Source organism: Eretmochelys imbricata, chromosome 22 (assembly GCF_965152235.1).
Source record: "Eretmochelys imbricata isolate rEreImb1 chromosome 22, rEreImb1.hap1, whole genome shotgun sequence".
Classification (NCBI taxonomy): domain Eukaryota; kingdom Metazoa; phylum Chordata; order Testudines; family Cheloniidae; genus Eretmochelys; species Eretmochelys imbricata.
Window position 1 is genome coordinate 1,604,946 of NC_135593.1, and position 21,857 is coordinate 1,626,802.

At 47.9% G+C, this 21,857-nt stretch overlaps 1 non-coding gene across 1 annotated transcript; it reads left to right on the forward strand.

Moving 5' to 3' along the window:
- Positions 1 to 9,059: 9,059 nt before the first annotated feature.
- Positions 9,060 to 9,141, forward strand: TRNAL-CAA (transfer RNA leucine (anticodon CAA)). Its single transcript has one exon. It is a non-coding gene; the product is annotated as a tRNA-Leu (tRNA).
- Positions 9,142 to 21,857: the final 12,716 nt, after the last annotated feature.

Consider the following 21,857-nt stretch of genomic DNA (forward strand, 5'->3'; position numbering starts at 1 on the left):
AATACTCAGGCAATGTCTGTACTGCACAGTTTTGTCACTGGAACCGACACAGTTATTACATTGCTTGGGTGTGTGCCCACTTGGCTCCTTGTGTCAGCAACGTGCATCCTCGGTCATCTGCCACGAGATCCAGCTAGGTCGGGGCTGTCCTGGGCTCTGTGCGGGGAGGGCTCAGCTGGGAGAAGGGGCAGACTAGGGGAGTTTTCCTCTGATATATAAGGGCTTTGTCAGCAGGAAGCTGTAGGTCACATGCTGGGGGTGACAGTGGGGTTTGAGCTGGGGCAGCAGCAGCAGGGGAGCAGTGTGTGTGTGTGTGTTTGGGCAGGGGAGTCACTTGATAAAAATGAACCTGCCAAACCTTTCTTTCGCTGGAGCAAAAGCCTCTCATCTATCACCTCAACTCCCCTCATGAAAATCTCCACCCCTCCCCCGGCGCTGAGGGACCCCTCACTCCCATGGAGATTTTTAATTCTTCTAACTTGTCCTTGGCCTTGTCCAAATGGTTTTCCCAGACAAATTATCAAGGACATTTCAAATGAGAAAAACAAAACAAAACAAATGCAAACCACAGAACCCCCACCACACACAGTTTGGGTCTGAATTTTTCTATTGAAATATGAGGACAATAAAATTCATCCCTCTGTTGGCCAGAACCCAAAGCTAGACCTCCCCCTGTCTCTGTGACTTCTGCTACCAAACCAACAATGCACTAACGCCTCTTGTGAGACATTCTCCTGCACAATACTGCTGCTATTCCAGTTATTGACTCCAGGAAACATTTTCCTTAGCCTGGTTCTGTGTGTCACTGGTTTCTCTAGCACACATGTTAGTCCCTGGTCCTGTGGTCCAGACATCCTCATTCACATCAAGCTTCAAGTTGAGAAACATTTCCCATTCCCGCTTTGTGAGAGGGGAGACTTTTGAAAGCCCTCTGTGTGCGACTGCACATGGCAAAGCAAAGAGAACAAACCCCAAATGCTCCCTGTGCTTTTGGAGCCAGGTTTGCTGTGGAAATTCTGTATTTCACTTCAATCTCTTTGGTCACTCGATTACAGACCTAAAAGTGGCAATTCTTCAACAAAAAAACTTCAAAAACAGACTCCAATGAGAGACTGCTTGTCAAGGTTCCTTCCCCACTCTGAACACTAGGGTTCAGATGTGGCGACCTGCATGAAAACCTCCTAAGCTTACTTTTACCAGCTTAGGTTAAAACTTCCCCAAGGTACAAACTATTTTACCTTTTGCCCTACGACTTTTGCTGCCACCTCCAAAAGTCTAACAGGGTTTTTTATTAGGAAAGAGCCATTTGGAAATGTCTTTCCCCCCACAATCTTCCCAAATCTTACCCCCTTTTTTCTGGGGAAGGTTTGATAAAAATCCTCACCAATTTGCATAGGTGTCCACAGACCCAAACCCTTGGATCTTGAGAAAAATTAAAAAAAAACAGTTTCTTAAAAGAAGAATTTTAATAGAAGTAAAAAAGAATCACCTCTGTAAAATCAGGCTTGTAAATACCTTACAGGGTAATTAGATTCAAAACACAGAGAATCCCTCTAGGAAAAACCTTAACTTACAAAAAACACAGCGACAGGAATATCCATTCCATTCAGCAAAGCTTATTTTCTCAGCCATTTAAACAAATCATAATCTAACGCATATCTAGCTAGATTACTTACTAAGTTCTAAGACTCCATTCCTGTTCTGTCCCTGGCAAAAGTATCATACAAACAGACCCAGACACTTTGTTTTCCTCCCCCTCCAGCTTTGAAAGTATCTTGTCTCCTCCTTGGTCATTGTTGTCGGGTGCCAGCGAGGTTATCCCAGCTTCTTAACCCTTTACAGGTGAAAGGGTTTTTCCTCTGGCCAGGAGGGATTTTAAGGGTGCTTACTTTTCCCTTTAAATTTATGAAACGCCCCCCAAATCTCAGCTAGGGTGAAACGCTGGCTGGGATTTCTTCCTGGAGTTCTAGGAAAAAACAGAGTTAATAAGACACATGCACCTCGAACTATACTAGCAAGTATATAAAGACTAACAATATTTTCCACATCTCAAAGACGATTTTAACCAGTTGATTCTGGGAAACTTTCATTGGAGAGTGCATCAGCCACTTTGTTAGAAGCTCATGACATGTGTTGGATGTCGAAATCAAAATCTTGGAGAGCTAAACTCCACCGAATAAGTTTTTTGTTATTTCCCATGGCGGTATGAAGCCACTGTAGCGCAGCATGGTCGGTTTGCAGCTGGAAATGCCGTCCCCAAACATATGAGTGTAGCTTTTCCAGAGCGTAGACAATGGAGTAACATTCTTTTTCCCTGACTGACCAGTTGCTTTCCTCTCAGACAGTTTTTTGCTGAGAAACACTACAGGATGGAATTCTTGCTCAGGTCCTTCCTGCATTAAAACTGCTCCCACACCACGCTCAGACGCATCTGTGGTTACTAGGAACGGTTTGTCAAAGTCTGGGGCCCTTAGTACAGGGTCAGACATGAGTGTTGCTTTAAGGTGGTTAAAGGCCTTCTGACACTCTTTGGTCCACTGAATGGCATTTGGCTGTTTCTTTTTGGTTAGGTCTGTCAGTGGGGTGGCGATTTAGCTGTATTGCGGTACAAATCGTCTGTAATAATTGGACAAGCCTAAGAAGGATTGAACCTGTTTCTTTGACTTTGGGACAGGCCACTTGTGGATAGCATTCACTTTGGCCTGTAGGGGTTGATAGTTCCTTGACCCACCTGGTGTCCAAGGTAATTCACTCTGTTTAGGCCTATTTGACACTTCTTAGCCTTAACAGTTAGTCCTGCCTCCCTTATGCACTCAAGGACTTTTTGTAGATGTTCCAGGTGTTCTGCCCATGAATCCGAAAATATGGCTACATTGTCAAGGTAGGCAACTGCATATTCTCCTTATCCCGCTAGGAGACCATCTACAAGTCTTTGGAAGGTGGCGAGTGCCTTCCGCAGCTCGAAAGGGAGTACATTAAATTCACACAGCCCGAGATGTGTGGTGAAGGCTGACCTTTCCTTCGCGGATTCGTCTAGCAGTACCTGCCAGTACCCCTTGGTTAAGTTCAAGGTAGAGATGAACTGGGCCCGTCCCAGGTTCTCTAATAGTTCATCTGTGCGTGGCATTGGATAGTTGTCTGGGCGAGTTACAGCATTTAGCTTATGGTAGTCCACGCAAAAGATATTTTTTCATCTGGTTTGGGAACAAGAACCACTGGAGGTGCCCATGCACTGCCAGAGGGGCGTAATACATCCATCTGTAACACATCCGGGGTCTCCCATTCTATAGCAGTTTTAACTTGAGGAGACACCCGGTAAGGTTGAACTTTAATTGGGTGAGCATTACATGTGTCAATGGAGCGGTATGCCCATTCAGTCAGTCCTGGGGTGGCTGAGAACATCAGTGCATAGCTAGTGCACAGCTCCTGTATCTGCTGTCGCTGCATAAGCCCAAGGATCAGGGAGAGGTTCACCTTTTCCACGCCACCAGCACTTTCCCCTTCGTAGTAGGCCACTCAGCGTCGTCTCCTCCCTGGGCTGTAAACTGACAAACCTTTAATTCTCTGGAATAAAAGGGCTTTAGGGAATTAATATGGTACACCTTAAGCTTTCGGTTGGAAGTGGGAAATGCTATGAGATAATTAACGGCTCCTAGGCGCTCCTGGACCGTGAATGGCCCTTCCCACGATGCTTCCATTTTATGGGCCTGGAGCGCCTTTAAGACCACGACCTGGTCCCCTACTTTGAAGCAATGCTCTCTGGCATGTCTATCATACCAGGCTTTTTGCTCTTTTTGAGCATCCTGTAAGTTTTCTTTAGCAAGGGCTAGAGAGTTTTGGAGGGTGTTTTGGAGGTTGGTTAGAAAGTCCATAATGTTAGTTCTTGGAGAAGGTGTAAATCCCTCCCGTTGCTGCTTCACCAACTGCAATGGCCCCTTAACCTCACGGCCATATACAAGTTTAAATGGGGAAAACCCTAAACTGGGGTGTGGTACAGCTCTGTAGGCAAAGAGCAACTGCTGCAACACTAGGTCCCAGTCATTGGAGTGCTCATTTATGAATTTCCCTATCATGGCCACCAAAGTTCCATTAAACTTCTCCACCATGCCATTTGTTTGATGCTGGTAAGGAGTGGCAACCAAGTGATTTACCCCATGAGCTTCCCAAAGGTTTTCCATAGTTCCTGCCAGGAAATTAGTTCCTGCACCTGTGAGGATGTCGGAGGGCCAACCTACCCTGGCAAAAATGTCTGCTAGTGCCTGGCACACACTTTTAGCCCTTGTGTTGCTTAGAGCTACTGCTTCCGGCCATCAGGTGGCAAAATCCATGAAAGTCAGTATGTACTGCTTTCCTCTGGGTGTCTTTTTCAGAAGAGGATCCAGAATATCCACAGCTACTCGCTGAAATGGAACTTCAATGATGGGGAATGGCTGGAAAGGGGCTTTGACCAGGTCTTGGGGTTTTCCCACTTTTTGGCATACCTCACAAGACCTGAAAGAGGTAGAAACATCCTTGCCCATTCCCTCCCAGTAGAATGACCTCCCCAAACAGTCTTTGGTCCTGTTCACCCCAGCATTGCCACTAGGATGATCATGGGCTAAGCTCAAGAGCTTGTCCCGGTACTTAGTTGGAACTGCCAACTGTCTCTGAGGATGCCAGTCTTCCTGGTGTCCACCAGAAAGAGTTTCCTTGTATAAAAGTCCTCTTTCTACAAGAAACCTGGATCAATTAGAAGAGCTGAGAGGTGGTGGTTGGTCCGTGCCACCGTCCAAGCTCTCTGGAGCCTTTTATCTGCTTCCTGTTCAGTCTGGAACTGTTCCCTTGATGCTGGAGGCATCAGTTCCTCATTGGATTGTTTTCAGAGTAACAGCCGTGTTAGTCTGTATTCGCAAAAAGAAAAGGAGTACTTGTGGCACCTTAGAGACTAACCAATTTATTTGAGCATGAGCTTTCGTGAGCTACAGCTCACTTCATCGGCTGCATACCGTGGAAACTGCAGCAGACTTTATATACACACAGAGAATATGAAACAATACCTCCTCCCACCCCACTGTCCTGGAGGGGGGTGGGGGGGTGAGAAAACCTGGATTTGTGCAGGAAATGGCCCAACTTGATTATCATGCACATTGTGTAGAGAGTTGTCACTTTGGATGGGCTATCACCAGCAGGAGAGTGAATTTGTGTGGGGGGGTGGAGGGTGAGAAAACCTGGATTTGTGCTGGAAATGTCCCAACTTGATGATCACTTTAGATAAGCTATTACCAGCAGGACAGTGGGGTGGGAGGAGGTATTATTTCATATTCTCTGTGTGAATATAAAGTCTGCTGCAGTTTCCACGGTATTCATCCGCTAAAGTGAGCTGTAGCTCACGAAAGCTCATGCTCAAATAAATTGGTTAGTCTCTAAGGTGCCACAAGTACTCCTTTTCATTGGATTGTGGATCTATGCTTGGTCCCTCTGGAAGCGATGTAGGGGATGGGGCTGTTTCCGTTGACTGTGAACCACTCTCCACTGGTGCACTATGTTGGGGTTCAGGCTCCAGCTGAGCCTCTTGTGTAGGGTACGGCTGCTGGTGTTTCAGGTTCGGTGGGGCCCTCTGGTGTTGAGGTTGCAAGTACTGGATTCAGTGCTGGCAATGGGTCTGGTGCTTGTTGTTCCGCTGGTTCTGGTTCTGGGACTGGCTCTGTCTGGGTCTCTGGGACTGGATCCACTACAGCTATTGCAGACATTGGCCTGGGGTCCGGGTCCATCACCTCTGACTGGGTCCTGGTAGAAGTTTCCGGAACGGAGCTAGGCGTGACGGCTTGTTTAGCCTGGCTGCGGATGACCATTCCCACCCTCTTGGCCCGCTTCACATGATTGGCCAAGTCTTCCCCCAACAGCATGGGGATGGGATAATCATCATAGGCTGCAAAAGTCCACGTTCCTGACCAGCCCTTGTACTGGACAGGCAACTTGGATGTAGGCAAATTGAAAGAGTTGGACTTAATGGGTTGAATCATCACTTGGATCTCTGGGTTGATTAAATTGGGGTCCACTAAGGAAGCACAGATAGCTGACACTTGTGCTCCGGTGTCCCTCCATGTGGTGACATTCTTCCCATCCACACTCACAGTTTCCCTCTGCTCCAGGGGTATCTGGGAGGTATCTGGGCCTGAGGACCTCTGGTGTGATCCGGGAGCAATGAACTGTAATCTGTCAGCGTTCTTGGGGCAGTTGGCATTTACATGCCCCAGCTTGTTACATTTAAAACATCGCCCAGCTGTCGGGTCACTGGCGTGAGGTGGGTTGCTAGACAACGGTGTGGTGGGACGATAAGGTGTCTGGAGGGTTCCTTGAGGGGTAGCTGGGGCCTTGGGCAGCCCCCGGTTGTAGGGTGTGGTCTGGGGTTGTCCCTTCTGGTATCCGCTCCAACTGTAACCAGTTTTTCCTTTTCTGTCACCTCCACCCATTTGGCTCCAATCTCCCCCACCTCATTTACAGTTTTGGGCTTCCCCTCTAGGATCTATCTTTCTATTTCATCAGGAACACCCTCTAAGAACTGCTCCATTTGCATTAGGAAGGGCAAATCTTCTGGAGATTTAACACTTGCTCCTGATTTCCAGGCATCCCAGTGTTTCACAATGTGGTAGGCATGTCAGTTAATTCCACCTTAGGGCTCTGAATTGCCGACAAGAATGCTCGGGTGTTAGCCCCATTCTGACTCTCAACTTGGATTTAAAAAGTTCATACTGGTTCATTTGTTCCTTACGCATTTCAGCCACCACCTCAGCTAAGGGTCCACTGAGCTGCGGCCTCAGCTCTACCATGTATTGGTCTGCAGAGATGCTGTTCCCAAGGCAGGCCCTTTCAAAGTTTTCTAAGAAGGCCTCGGTATCATCGCCTGGCTTGTAGGTGGGGAACTTTCTGGGATGGGAAGTGATACCTGTAGAAGGATTGCTAGGGTTTGTTGGTATATTCTGCTGAGCCTTTGCCTCCTCCATCTCCAGTGCATGCTTCCTCTCTTTTTCCTTCTCCTACAGTTATTTGGCCTTTGCCTCCATTTCTTTTTCCTTTGAATCCGTTGCCCTCTTGTGGGCAGCCCTTGGTTTTTTTCTGCCTCCATAACTCTCCTATGAGCAGCCTCTCGGTGTTGTTCTGCCTCTTTTGCTGACTCCATTTTTCTCCTGTGGGCAGCTTCTAGGGCTTTTTCTGCCTCTTTCACTGCCTCCAGTCTGCCCAACTCCAATTTGTGCTGTCTCTTGGTTTCTGTCATATTTACCTCTCCATTTTTAACTAACTTTACACCCAAGAGTTAGAAATAAAACAAACAAACAAAAAAAAATTGGCTTGTTAAATTTTGCTGTGCTGTAATATGATACCTATATTCTCTGATAGTGATGGTCAGCCTACAGAAAAATCCAAAAAAAACAAAAACAAAAAAAAAACAACAAAAATCCACAAAAAAAACCCCCAAACCCTAACACCTTTGTCTCCAGGGAAATAGGCAGAAAACCCCTCTAGTTGCTCTTCGATAAAAAACAGCTTCAGGTCTGTGAAGACTTGTGAATTTCCCTGCAGGAGGTTAACTACCCTGCCTTTAGGTAGAGAAAACTGCAGCTCACAAAAGACAATTCCCTTTTGTCTCTGCTCTGGCCCCAAAGCAGAGAAAAAAACTCAAACTGTTTTCACTTGGAAACCTGCTTTCCAGCAGCCCAAAGGAAAAAAAATTCCCTTTTAAAATCTATGTTTCTGGTTCAAAAACTCTCAAATTGATCTCAAAATGATTTCAAGTTAATCCCACCACTCTGCCACCATGTCAAGGTTCCTTCCCCACTCTGAACTCTAGGGTATAGATGTGGGGACCTTCATGAAAACCTCCTAAACTTACTTTTACCAACTTATGTTAAAAGTTCCCCAAGGTACAAACTATTTAAGCCCTTGGACTTTCGCTGCCACCACCAAACGTCTAACCGGATTTTTTATTAGGAAAGAGCCTCTTGGAAACGTCTTTCCCCCAAAAATCCTCCCAAATTTTACCCCCTTTTTTCTGGGGAAGGTTTGATAAAAATCCTCACCAATTTGCATAGGTGACCACAGACCCAAACCCTTGGATCTTGAGAAAAATAAAAAAAAAAAAGTTTCTTAAAAGAAGAATTTTAATAGAAGAAAAAATAAAAAAGAATTAGCTCTGTAAAATCAGGCTTGTAAATACCTTACAGGGTAATTAGATTCCAAACACAGAGAATCCCTCTAGGAAAAACCTTAAGTTACAAAAAACACAACAACAGGAATATCCATTCCATTCAGCAAGGCTTATTTTCTCAGCCATTTAAAGAAATCAGAATCTAATGCATATCTAGCTAGATTACTTGCTAAATTCTAAGACTCCATTCCTGTTCTGTCCCTGGCAAAAGCATCACACAGACAGACCCAGACCCTTTGTTTCCCCCGCCCCTCCAGCTTTGAAAGTATCTTGTCTCCTCATTGGTCATTTTGGTCAGGTGCCAGCGAGGTTATCCTAGCTTCTTAACCCTTTACAGGTGAAAGGATTTTTCCTCTGGCCAGGAGGGATTTTAAAGGCATTTACCCTTCCCTTTATATTTATGACCCTGCTGAATTGGAATTAATTTGCAGACTGGATACAACTAACTTAGGCTTGAATAAAGACTGGGAGTGGATGTGTCATTACACAAAGTAAAACTATTTCTCCTTGTTTATTTCCCCTCCTACTGTTCTTGTAAAGTGCTGCAAATGGCCCACCTTGATCATCACTACAGAAGGTCACCCTCACCCCACCCCACCCCCCGCTCTCCTGCTGGTAATAGCTCACCTTTACTGATCACTCTCCTTACACTGTGTATGGTATCACCCATTGTTTCATGTTCTCTGTGTATATAAATCTCCCTACTATTGTTTCCACTGTATGCATCCGATGAAGTGAGCTGTAGCTCACAAAAGCTTGTGTTCTAATACATTTGTTAGTCTCTAAGGTGCCACAAGTCCTCCTTTTCTTTTCAAGCCTGGACACTGTGATTATTTACCAATTTCTGTGGCATTGAAGCACTAGTGTGCTCGCAGCTGCGATGGCCGAGTGGTGAAGGCATTGGAGTCAAAATCCAAAAGGGTTCCCCTGTGCAGGTTTGAATCTTGCTCACAGCGAGGCCTGTCTTTTAGCCAGTCTCTAACCTGGGCAATACTCTCTACAACCCCTGAGACGCTCTCAATTCTCTCCCAACCCCAAGTAAATCCTGTTCTGCTCCTTTCATAGAGATCCCTGGGACACCACCTCACACTATGTCCCTGAGGCGTCAGGCAAACTCTCAGCACCTGAAGCCTCTGCCACTCACCTAACGCCCCCTGCCCCATAGATCAGCCATAACCCTGGTTCTGTTCATCTCTCTAGAGTGTGAAAGGAGCCATCAGTGCAGCCAGAGGTGCCGACTCAATGAGTGCTACAGGGCTGCAGCACCAATGGAAACAAAACAAGAGCTCCTCAGGACCCATTGGCAGCCAGCTCCCCACAGCACCTCCCACCTGCTAGCAGGCCTGGCCCACAAGCTCCTCCTCTTCAGCACCTCCCACCTGCCAGTGATCCAGTGTGCAGGAGGAAGAAATAGGACAGGGTGGGTGTTTGGGGCAGAAGTCAAGCAAGCTCCAGGAAGTCTCAAAGTCAGCACCTCTGAGTACAGAAGACTTCCCTGAGCCTGAGCTACCAGGATCCCTGCCACAGAGCAGGGTGCACAAGTCTCAACCTCCCTTTCCCACACATGGCTCTGGACACCACCAGGAATGATTTGGCTCCTAGCACAGAAGAGCTGAGTGCCTGGACAGGGCCTTGAACCCTGGCCCCTCCCATTAAGAGCCTGATGCTCTATGGACTGAGCTGGCCAGGCTTCCTGAGAGCCTCTCCCCGACCTCTTTTTCTCCATGCCCACTGCCGATTCCTCCTCCTCTTCCTCCCTCCTGCACCACAGGGTCAATAAATCTGCACCTAGACAGCTGGCCCACCTGCTGCATCCCAATCCCCCATGCCTAAGCCTCCCTGCCAAAGTCCTGCACCTGGCTCCATACAATTAAATCTCACGTCTCACTGGGAACTTGACTTCTTGTGCCCAGAGAGCTTCTGCCCCGCTCAGTAGCTGACCTGAGAAACACAGTGTCCACCTTTCCAAAGAAGTGTTTGGAGAGGCTTCTCTCCTGTGACCACGTGGCCTAATGGATAAGGCACATGACTTCAGATGAGGTGATTGAGGGTTAAGTCCCTTCATGGTTGGACTTGTGCAGTTTTCCCTTAGTGCTGAAAGTCCTGCTTTCTTCAGGTCTGGATCCTCTTCTTGGCTGTTCAGGCCCAAGCTCTTGCTTCAGCTAGACCCCCGGGAAGGAGTTGGGCTTGGGAGTTACAAAGCCTAGGGCGTGAGCCCGAGGTACGTCCAGTCTAGCCTTTGCCATTCCTGACTTGCCAAAGTAAATGGACAGATGACCGGGCTAGCGTGTAGAGCAGTTTCCCTCCTCCAAATGTGCGGCTGTCCCTGTGCTTGAGGGGGCTATATAGCGCCTTTGGAGCTGGGTGTTTCTCTGCTTCTTGCCAGCTAGGGAAAAGCCTCTTGGGGTAAAATCTCCTGCCCCACTGCAAAAGTGAGCACCTGAGTGGGAACGGTCAGAGGCACCACCAGGTTGTGGCCCTGCTTTCCTACCATCTTCTGATGCGGGCCGCTGAGAATCAGAAGCCGCCCCGCATGCTGGTCTCTGGGTGGCCTTCAGTGGGTGTTTGGCACAGCAGGGAGCAGGCTGGCGGCCAGGTGTCATATGCCCGTCTGCTGGCCATGCATAGGCATGGTCCTCCCCTCCTCTTGCCCTACCCTATGTTGCTCTGTGGCTTATAAACCTTCCCTTGGAGCTGTCAGCACCAACCTCCTCTGCTCCAGGTGCCCAGAGGAGGAGAGGTGTGCTGGGCTCCAGCCTGGGACTCCTACTCCCTCCTGCCTGGTCTTCACTATGATGACTGGCCCTGGCACTCCTTACCTCATGAACCATGCGGACAAGATGAAAAGCGTGACAGCAAGCGCAAGGGCCAAACATGTGGGGATCAGGTGAAGCAGAGAGAATCCCAACCACCAGGTCAAACCACAGGACTGCAGGCATCAGTAACAATTCCAGAGCCCCAAACAATGGCAGCCATCCCACTCAAACACCTGGCTCCAGTGGGTACGAGTCACCCAGTAGAAGGTAAACAACTTGCTTTTGCTCAGCCGGAGACAGGAGCACTTTGAGCTCCAGGGATTTACCACGAGGTCCCACTGAGATTTGAACTCAGATTGCAGGATTTAGAGTCCTGTGTGCTGACCATTACACCATGGGACCAGTTTCTTCTGCCTTCTCTGGCCTTCAGTGACCCTCTCGGGGATGGCTTGTGTAAGGGGACTGTTGGCCCTTTACTAAAACTTAGTGGGATTTTTGGTTGGCTAGTTCCCAGTCCCAATAGAATGGGGAAGGGTCAATGGGAAATCAGGACCCTGAGTGTGACAATGCCCTGGGGCAATGGTCACCAACAGGTAGGGAACAAGTGACAATTTTTGATTGAGAAAAATTCCCGGTGAAAATTGGCAAAGCTGTGGATATTTTGCAAAGTTACAGTGAATTTACACATGAAGATACACACAGAGAGAAAGAGAAAATCACACACTGCACAGGCCCATACAGGTATGAACAAAAACCACACACACAGGCAGAGTTTGAGTCTCATAGCCAAGAGGGTGTTCCCAAAGGTGGTTTGGGGAGCAAAGATTGAGGAGGGTCAGGGAGTGAAGAATCACAGAACGAGCCATGCTCTGGGATCTGCTTGACCCCTCCTGACACAGGTGGCTGGTGGATAGCAGAGCATTGTAGATGTGTGAAATCTGCCCTGCACTTAGAAAAGGGAGGGACATCAGTGTCTTCTGAGCTGGGATTGTATTTTCCACAGGGCAAAATGATTGGCAGAAGCCATTTGCTTAAAGAAAACCAGTGCTTCAGGTGAGGTTTGAATTCAAAACCTCAGCACTATTCCAGACAGGACTGCTCTATAAGTACTATGTGCTAACCCATTGCACCAGTGGAACCCCTAGTTAGGGGCTTCTCTCCTTGTTCCATGAATGTATGTATGCATGAGGGGGTTCCATTATCTAAAACAAATCCATATTAAATGCTGCCGGATGGCAGCAACAGAGGTGGGGAGCCTCCTTCCGTGTGATCGAGCTGGTTCCCACCTTCCGCTGCGGAGGGGAAGTTTGGTGCTTTGAGCCACCCGGTGCTAAAACTTCTCCTGGGTGAGGTTAACGAGACTCTGAAGAAGGGAAGGGAAGTCTTTTCTATTTGTAGGCTCACTGGTCCCCTGTTGGGGCAATGCAGAGGCAAGTCCCGACCTGGGTGAGTCACAGAGAGGCTGTGTCCCATGGCATGTGTGTGGGAGAGGGGTAGTGTAGGGTTGGGGTGGATTCCAGGGGAAAAGGTTGGGTGTGACAGTGTGTGTGGGAGGGTGTGTTTCTTAGGATATAAATGAGGACAAACACAGGGGTAGTGACAGTGAAGCCCCAGGTCTGAGTGTTATGATCCTGTGCAGTTCTGCCATTCATCTTCCCCTTCTGTGGTCTCAGCTGTCATTGAATCCAGCATTTTTCACCTTTCATCGTCCCAGAGGTGTCGCACATGCCCCAAATACAGAGTGATCCTCTTTGAGACGCGAGGACTGGAGTGGATTTCAGCTGCTGGACAGCTCTGCTGGGTTTTCTATATATTGCAAGGCGAACTGCTGAGTGTTTACATTCATTTCAAGCATCCCCATTCAGCGGACTCCTGAACACACTGGAGACGGGTCTGGAAATTGATTTTCATTTGAAAAAGTTTTTAAAGGGAAGCATTTGGATTTGAACTAGGAATCCATTGCCCTGCAGGCAACTATTCAAACAGTAAGCTACACTCTCAACAAAGGACTCCTGGAGCAGGAAAAGTTTTCAACCTGCGGGTTAGTGAACTTTATCTCTCTACAAGCACCACACTTACAAAATCCTCACACCCACCCTGTGTCACCAGAGCACAACAATAACTTTCCTTGGAGCACACAATGCTCCCCAGCTCTGTGCCCTTCCATCTCCCCAGCATTGCTCCAATCCCTTTAAGCAGGGTCTCAAACTCACTTTACCTTAGGGCCAGTGTCAATCCTCAAATTCTCCCATTTGGCCAAAAATGTCACCCATGCTGCCCAGAAACCACTCCCCAAAACTCCACCCCCCAAAAACTCTGCCCTCCACCTACCTAAGGCTCTCGAACAGCAGATTGGGTGGGGGAGGGGGTCTGTGGTGCAGGCTCTGGGATGCTGTCATAAATATCAAGGGAAGGGTAAACCCCTTTAAAATCCCTCCTGGCCAGAGGAAAAATCCTCTCACCTGTTAAGGGTTAAGAAGCTAAAGGTAACCTCGCTGGCACCTGACCAAAATGACCAATGAGGAGACAAGAGACTTTCAAAATCTGGGAGGAGGGAGAGAAACAAAAGGTCTGTGTCTGTCTGTATGCTGCTTTTGCCGGGGACAGAACAGGAATGGAGTCTTAGAACTTTTCGTAAGTAATCTAGCTAGGTATGTGTTAGATTATGATTTCTTTAAATGGCTGAGAAAAGAACTGTGCTGAATAGAATGACTATTCCTGTCTGTGTGTCTTTTTTGTAACTTAAGGTTTTGCCTAGAAGGTTTCTCTATGTTTTGAATCTAATTACCCTGGAAGCTATCTACCATCCTGATTTTACAGAGGTGATTCCTTTACTTCTATTAAAAGTCTTCTTGTAAAAAACTGAATGCTTTTTCATTGTTCTAAGATCCAAGGGTTTGGGTGTGTGGTCACCTATGCAAATTGGTGAGGATTTTTTCCAAACCTTCCCCAGGAAGTAGGGTGGAAGGATTGGGAGGATTTTGGGGGGAAAGAAGTGTCCAAACTACGTTTTCCCAGTAAACCCAGTTAAAGTTTGGTGGTGGCAGTGGAAATTCCAAGGGCAAAGTGTAAAATTAATTTGTACCTTGGGGAAGTTTTAACCTAAGCTGGTAAAACTAAGCTTAGGAGGTTTTCATGAAGGTCCCCACATCTGTACCCTAAAGTTCAGAGTGGGGAAGGAACCTTGACATGGTGGCAGAGTGGTGGGATTAACCTGAAATCCTTCTGAGATCAATTTGAGATTTTTTGAACCAGAAAAACAGATTTTTAAAAGGAAATATTTTTTCCCTTTGGGGCTGCTGGAAAGGAGGTCCCACTGAAAGCAGCGAGTTTTTTCTCTGCTTTGGGGCCAGAGCAGAGACAAAAGGGGATTATCTTTGTGAATTACAGGTTTTCTTTGCCTGGAGGCAGAGTAATTAACTCCTGCATGGAAATTCAGTCTTCACAAACCAGAATTTTTTTTTTCCCACAAAGTAAATGGGGGGGGGCAGTGTTCTACCCATTTCCCTAGAGACAAAAGTGGCAGGGGGTTTTTTTTTAGGATTTTGATTTTTTTTTTACAAAAAGCGCAGGTTTGAAAAGGAATTTCTTTTCCTTTGGGGTCCTGGTAAACAGGTTTCCAAGTAGTTGGAGGTTTTTTCCTTTGATTTGGGGCCAGAGGAGAGACAAAGGGAATTGTCTTTTTCTGTAGGCTGACAATCACTATCAGAGAATAGGTATCCTATTCCAGGACAGCAAAATTTTACAGGCAAGTTCTGTTTCTTTATTTCTAAACCTTGGGTGTAACGTTAGTTAAAAACAGAGAGATTAGGATGACAGAATCCACAACTCAACAAAAGCTGGAATTAGCCAGATTTCAGGCTGAGAAAAAACAAAAGGAACATGAAAGACAGATAGAACTCCTGAGGCTGGAGAAGGAGGTACAGGAGGCTGCCCACAGGAGGGAAATGGAGGCAAGGGCCAAAGAACTGGAGGAGAAGAAAAAAGAGAGGAAGCATGTGGAGGAGATGGAGAAGATAAAGGCTCAGCAGAATACACCAACAAACCCGAGCAATCCTTCTCCAAGTACCACTTCCCATCCCAGAAAGTTCCCCACCTACAAGGCAGGCAATGCCTGGAGGCCTTCTTAGATACGGAGACCTTCTTAGAAAATTTCGAAAGGGCCTGCCTTGGGTACAGCATCTCTACCGACCAATACATGGTAGAGCTGTGGCCGCAGCTCAGTGGACCCTCAGCCGAGGTGGCGGCTGAAATGCCTAAAGAACACATGAACAAGTATGAACTGTTTAAATCCAAGGCGAGAGTCAGAACGGGGATAACACCCGAGCAGTCTCGTCAGAGGTTCAGAGCCCTAAGGTGGAAACCAGAGGTGTCATTTACCCGACATGTCTACCATATTGTGAAACATTGGGGTGCCTGGATATCAGGAGCAAGTGTTGAATCTCCAGTAAATTTGCCCTTCCTAATGCAAATGGAACAATTGTGAGAGGGTGTTCCTGAGGAAATAGAAAGATACATCCTAGATGGGAAGCCCAAAACTGTAATCGAGGCAGCAGAGATTGGAGCCAGATGGGTGGAGGTGGCAGAGAAGAAGAAAACTGGTTGCAGTTGGACCGGAGACCAGAAGGGACAACCCCAGACCACACCCGATTACCGGGAGCCACACAAGGCCCCATCTACCTCCCAAAGAACCCTCCAGACACCTTATCATCCCACCACCCTGTTCTCCAGCAACCCGCCTCGCCCCAGTGACCTGACAGCTGGACGATGTTTTAAATGTAAAGAGCTGGGGCATGTAAAGGGGGAGGTTTAGATTGGATATTAGGAAAAACTTTTTCACTAAGAGGGTGGTGAAACACTGGAATGCGTAACCTCGGGAGGTAGTAGAATCTCCTTCCTTAGAGGTTTTTAAGGTCAGGCTTGACAAAGCCCTGGCTGGGATGATTTAACTGGGAATTGGTCCTGCTTCGAGCAGGGGGTTGGACTAGATGACCTTCTGGGGTCCCTTCCAACCCTGATATTCTATGATTCTATGATTCTAAGGCCAACTGCCCAAGAACCCCAACAGATTACAGTTCATTGCACAAGAATCACACCAGAGATCCGCAGCCCCAGATACCTCCCAGATACCCTTGGAGCGGAGGGAAACTGTGAGTATGAACTGGAAGAAGGTCACCGCATGGAGGGACACCGGAGCACAAGTGTCAACTATCCATGCTTCCTTAATGGACCCCTATTTAATCAATCCAGAGATCCAAGCGACGATTCAACCCTTCAAGTCCAACTCTTTCAATTTCCCTACAGCCAAGTTCCCTGTCCAGTACAAGGACTGGTCAGGAACGTGGACTTTTGCAGTCTATGATCATTATCCCATCCCCATGATGTTGGGGGAAGACTTGGCCAACCATGTGAAGCGGGCCAAGAGGGTGGGAATGGTCAACCGCAGCCAGGCTAAACAAGCCTTAAAAAAGGGAAGAAGGAGGATCCTGGGAACTACAGGCCAGTCAGCCTCACCTCAGTCCCCGGAAAAATCATGGAGCAGGTCCTCAAAGAATCAATCCTGAAGCACTTACATGAGAGGAAAGTGATCAGGAACAGTCAGCATAGATTCACCAAGGGAAGGTCATGCCTGACTAATCTAATCGCCTTCTATGATGAGATTACTGGTTCTGTGGATGAAGGGAAAGCAGCGGATGTATTGTTTCTTGACTTTAGAAAAGCTTTTGACACGGTCTCCCACAGTATTCTTGTCATCAAGTTAAAGAAGTATGGGCTGGATGAATGCACTATAAGGTGGGTAGAAAGTTGGCTAGATTGTCGGGCTCAACAGGTAGTGATCAATGGCTCCATGTCTAGTTGGCAGCCGGTGTCAAGTGGAGTGCCCCAGGGGTCGGCCCTGGGGCCGGTTTTGTTCAATATCTTCATAAATGATCTGGAGGATGGTGTGGATTGCACTCTCAGCAAATTTGCGGATGATACTAAACTAGGAGGAGTGGTAGATACGCTGGAGGGGAGGGATAGGATACAGAAGGACCTAGACAAATTGGAGGATTGGGCCAAAAGAAATCTGATGAGGTTCAATAAGGATAAGTGCAGAGTCCTGCACTTAGGACAGAAGAACCCAATGCACCGCTACAGACTAGGGACCGAATGGCTAGGCAGCAGTTCTGCGGAAAAGGACCTAGGGGTGACAGTGGACGAGAAGCTGGATATGAGTCAACAGTGTGCCCTTGTTGCCAAGAAGGCCAATGGCATTTTGGGATGTATAAGTAGGGACATAGCGACCAGATCGAGGGACACGATCGTCCCCCTCTATTTGGTATTGGTGAGGCCTCATCTGGAGTACTGTGTCCAGTTTTGGGCCCCACTCTACAAGAAGGATGTGGGTAAATTGGAGAGAGTCCAGCGAAGGGCAACAAAAATGATTAGGGGTCTAGAACACATGACTTCTGAGGAGAGGCTGAGGGAACTGGGATTGTTTAGTCTGCAGAAGAGAAGAATGAGGGGGGATTTGATAGCTGCTTTCAATGACCTGAGAGGTGGTTCCAGAGAGGATGGTTCTAGACTATTCTCAGTGGTAGAAGAGGACAGGACAAGGAGTAATGGTCTCAAGTTGCAGTGGGGGAGGTTTAGGTTGGATATTAGGAAAAACTTTTTCACTAGGAGGGTGGTGAAACACTGGAATGGGTTAGCTAGGGAGGAGGTAGAATCTCCTTCCTTAGAAGTTTTTAAGGTCAGGCTTGACAAAGCCCTGGCTGGGATGATTTAATTGGGGATTGGTCCTGCTTTGAGCAGGGAGTTGGACTAGATGACCTCCTGAGGTCCCTCCCAACCCTGAGATTCTATGATTCTATGATTCTATGATAAGCTGTCGTTCCTAGCTCTCTTCCGGAAATTTCTATCAGAACCCGGTCAGAGGTGATGGACCCGGACCCCAGGCCAATGCCTGCAACAGCAGTAGTGGATCCAGTACCAGAGACCCAGACAGAACCAGTGCCAGATCCGGAACCAGAGAACAACCAGTACCAGACCCATTGCCAGCACGGAATCCAGTACTTGCAACCTCAACACCAGAGGCCCCCACTGAACCTGAACCAGCAGCAGACCTACACAAGAGGCTCAGCTTCAACCCCAACATAGTGTCCCAGCGGAGAGCTGTTCACAGTCAATGGAAACAGCCCCATCCCCTACATCGCTTCCAGAGGGACCAAGTATAGGTCCACAATCCGATGAGGAACTGATGCCTCCAGCAACAAGGGAACAGTTCCAGACCGAACAGGAAGCAGATGAAGGCTCCAGAGAGCTTGGACGGTGGCACGGACCAACCACCACCTCTCAGCTCTTCTAATTGATCCAGGTTTCTTGTAGAAAAAGGACTTTATACAAGGAAACTCTTACTGGTGGACACCAGGAAGACTGGCATCCTCAGAGACAGTTGGCAGTTCCAACTAAATACCGGGACAAGCTCTTGAGCTTAGCCCATGCTCACCCTAGTGGCCATGCTGGGGTGAACAGGACCAAAGACCGTTTGGGGGGGTCATTCCACTGGGAGGGAATGGGCAAGGATGTTTCTACCTATGTCCTATATTGTGAAGTATGCCAAAGACTGGGAAAACCCCAAGACCAGGTCAGAGCCCCTCTCCAGCCACTCCCCATCATTGAAGTTCCATCTCAGCGAGTAGCTGTGGATATTCTGGGTCCTTTCTGAAAAAAGACACTCAGAGGAAAGCAGTACATACTGACTTTCTTGGATTTTGCCACCCAATGGCCGGAAGCAGTGGCTCTAAGCAACACCAGGGCTAAAAGTGTGTGCCAGGCACTAGCAGACATTTTTGCAAAGGTAGGTTGGCCCTCCGACATCCTCACAGATGCAGGGACTAATTTCCTGGCAGGAACTATGGAAAACCGTCGGGAAGCTCATGGGGTAAATCACTTAGTTGCCACTCCTTACCACCATCAAACAAATGGCATGGTGGAGAAGTTTAATGGAACTTGGGGGGCCATGATACGTAAATTTGTAAATGAGCACTCCAATGATTGGGACCTAGTGTTGCAGCAGTTGCTCTTTGCCTACAGAGCTGTACCACGTCCCAGTTTAGGGTTTTCCCCATTTGAACTTGTGTATGGCCGTGAGGTTAAGGGGCCATTACAGTTGGTGAAGCAGCAACGGGAGGGATTTACACCTTCTCCAAGAACTAACATTCTAGACTTTCTAACCAACCTACAAAACACCCCCTGAACCTCTCTAGCCCTTGCTAAAGAAAACTTATAGGATGCTCAAAAAGAGCAAAAAGCCTAGTATGATAAACATGCCAGAGAGCGTTCCTTCAAAGTAGGGGACCAGGTCATGGTCTTAAAGTTGCTCCAGGCCAATAAAATGGAAGCATCGTGGGAAGGGCCATTCACGGTCCAGGAGCGCCTAGGAGCCATTAATTATCTGATAGCATTCCCCACTTCCAATCGAAAGCCTAAGGTGTACCATATTAATAGAATCATAGAATATCAGGGTTGGAAGGGACCCCAGAAGGTCATCTAGTCCAACCCCCTGCTCGAAGCAGGACCAATTCCCAGTTAAATCATCCCAGCCAGGGCTTTGTCAAGCCTGACCTTAAAAACCTCTAAGGAAGGAGATTCTACCACCTCCCTAGGTAACACATTCCAGTGTTTCACCACCCTCATAGTGAAAAAGTTTTTCCTAATATCCAATCTAAACCTCCCCCACTGCAACTTGAGACCATTACTCCTCGTTCGGTCATCTGCTACCATTGAGAACAGTCTAGAGCCATCCTCTTTGGAACCCCCTTTCAGGTAGTTGAAAGCACCTATCAAATCCCCCCTCATTCTTCTCTTCTGCAGACTAAACAATCCCAGCTCCCTCAGCCTCTCCTCAGAAGTCATGTGTTCTAGACCCCTAATCATTTTTGTTGCCCTTCGCTGGACTCTCTCCAATTTACCCACATCCTTCTTGTAGTGTGGGGCCCAAAACTGGACACAGTACTCCAGATGAGGCCTCACCAATGTCGAATAGAGGGGAATGATCACATCCCTCGATCTGCTCGCTATGCCCCTACTTATACATCCCAAAATGCCATTGGCCTTCTTGGCAACAAGGGCACACTGCTGACTCATATCCAGCTTCTCATCCACTATCACCCCTAGGTCCTTTTCCGCAGAACTGCTGCCTAGCCATTCGGCCCCTAGTCTGTAGCAGTGCACTGGATTCTTCCGTCCTAAGTGCAGGACCCTGCACTTATCCTTGTTGAACCTCATCAGATTTCTTTTGGCCCAATCCTCCAATTTGTCTAGGTCCTTCTGTATCCTATCCCTCCCCTCCAGCGTATCTACCACTCCTCCCAGTTTAGTATCATCCGCAAATTTTCTGAGAGTGCAATCTACACCATCCTCCAGATCATTTATGAAGATATTGAACAAAACCGGCCCCAGGACCGACCCCTGGGGCACTCCACTTGACACCGGCTGCCAACTAGACATGGAGCCATTGATCACTACCTGTTGAGCCCGACAATCTAGCCAGCTTTCTACCCACCTTATAGTGTGCATTCATCCAGCCCATACTTCCTTAATTTGCTGACAAGAATACTGTGGGAGACCGTGTCAAAAGCTTTGCTAAAGTCAAGAAACAATACATCCACTGCTTTCCCTTCATCCACAGAACCAGTAATCTCATCATAAAAGGCAATTAGATTAGTCAGGCATGACCTTCCCTTGGTGAATCCATGCTGGCTGTTCCTGATCACTTTCCTCTCATGTAAGTGCTTCAGGATTGATTCTTTGAGGACCTGCTCCATGATTTTTCCAGGGACTGAGGTGAGGCTGACTGGCCTGTAGTTTCCAGGATCCTCCTTCTTCCCTTTTTTAAAGATTGGCACTACATTAGCCTTTTTCCAGTCATCCGGGACTTCCCCCGTTCGCCACGAGTTTTCAAAGATAATGGCCAATGGCTCTGCAATCACAGCCGCCAATTCCTTTAGCACGCTTGGATGCAGCGCATCCGGCCCCATGGACTTGTGCACGTCCAGCTTTTCTAAATAGTCCCTAACCACCTCTATCTCCACAGAGGGCTGGCCATCTCTTCCCCATTTTGTGATGCCCAGTGCAGTAGTCTGGGAGCTGACCTTGTTCGTGAAGACAGAGGCAAAAAAAGCATTGAGTACATTAGCTTTTTCCACATCCTCTGTCACTAGGTTGCCTCCCTCAACCAGTTCCTTCCATAGATCTTCCCTTTCACGCCTTAACTGGGGACCATACACACTAATATAGCGGTAACCAGTGCCATGGAGCACAAAGTCACCAGCAATACCCTCCCTGGTCCGAGCTCCTCCACCTTCTGTACTCGCACCGCGAATGTGAAGAACAAGACTCCAAACCCACCATTCTTCCCTGGCCTCGAGGACCAGAAAGATGGGCCCTTCCTCCAATCACCCTCTGCCCATCTGTCTACCCTAAAATCCTTAATGTGCATTTCCTGAATGTCCACCATGTCCAAGTCCAGCTGCTCCAAGACACTGAACATTAAGCGCCTCCTCCTGGGCCCCCAAATCCCTGCCCTGCTCCACCTGGCCACTTTTACAGATGCCCCTTCCCTGATACTGCCCTCGCTCAGCTGTGCAGAGGAGCTTTCATCCCCAATCCCTGCCTGACACTGCCCCGCACCCCTTCTGGCACCATCTCCAAAGGCCGCTCTGCCTCACTCTCTTCCTCCCATATTGGGTCAACCAATAAGTCATGTGGGAAATACAGCTCCCATCCCTCATTGTTAAAGGTCAGGTGGGCCAGATCGAGGCAGAAGCCCACACTATCTTTTCCTGCTGCAGAGCCCAAGATCAGGACTTGCCTTGGATACAGGCACCGCTGCACTTGCAGAAAACCATTGCACAAAGAGGAAAGAAAGGGCC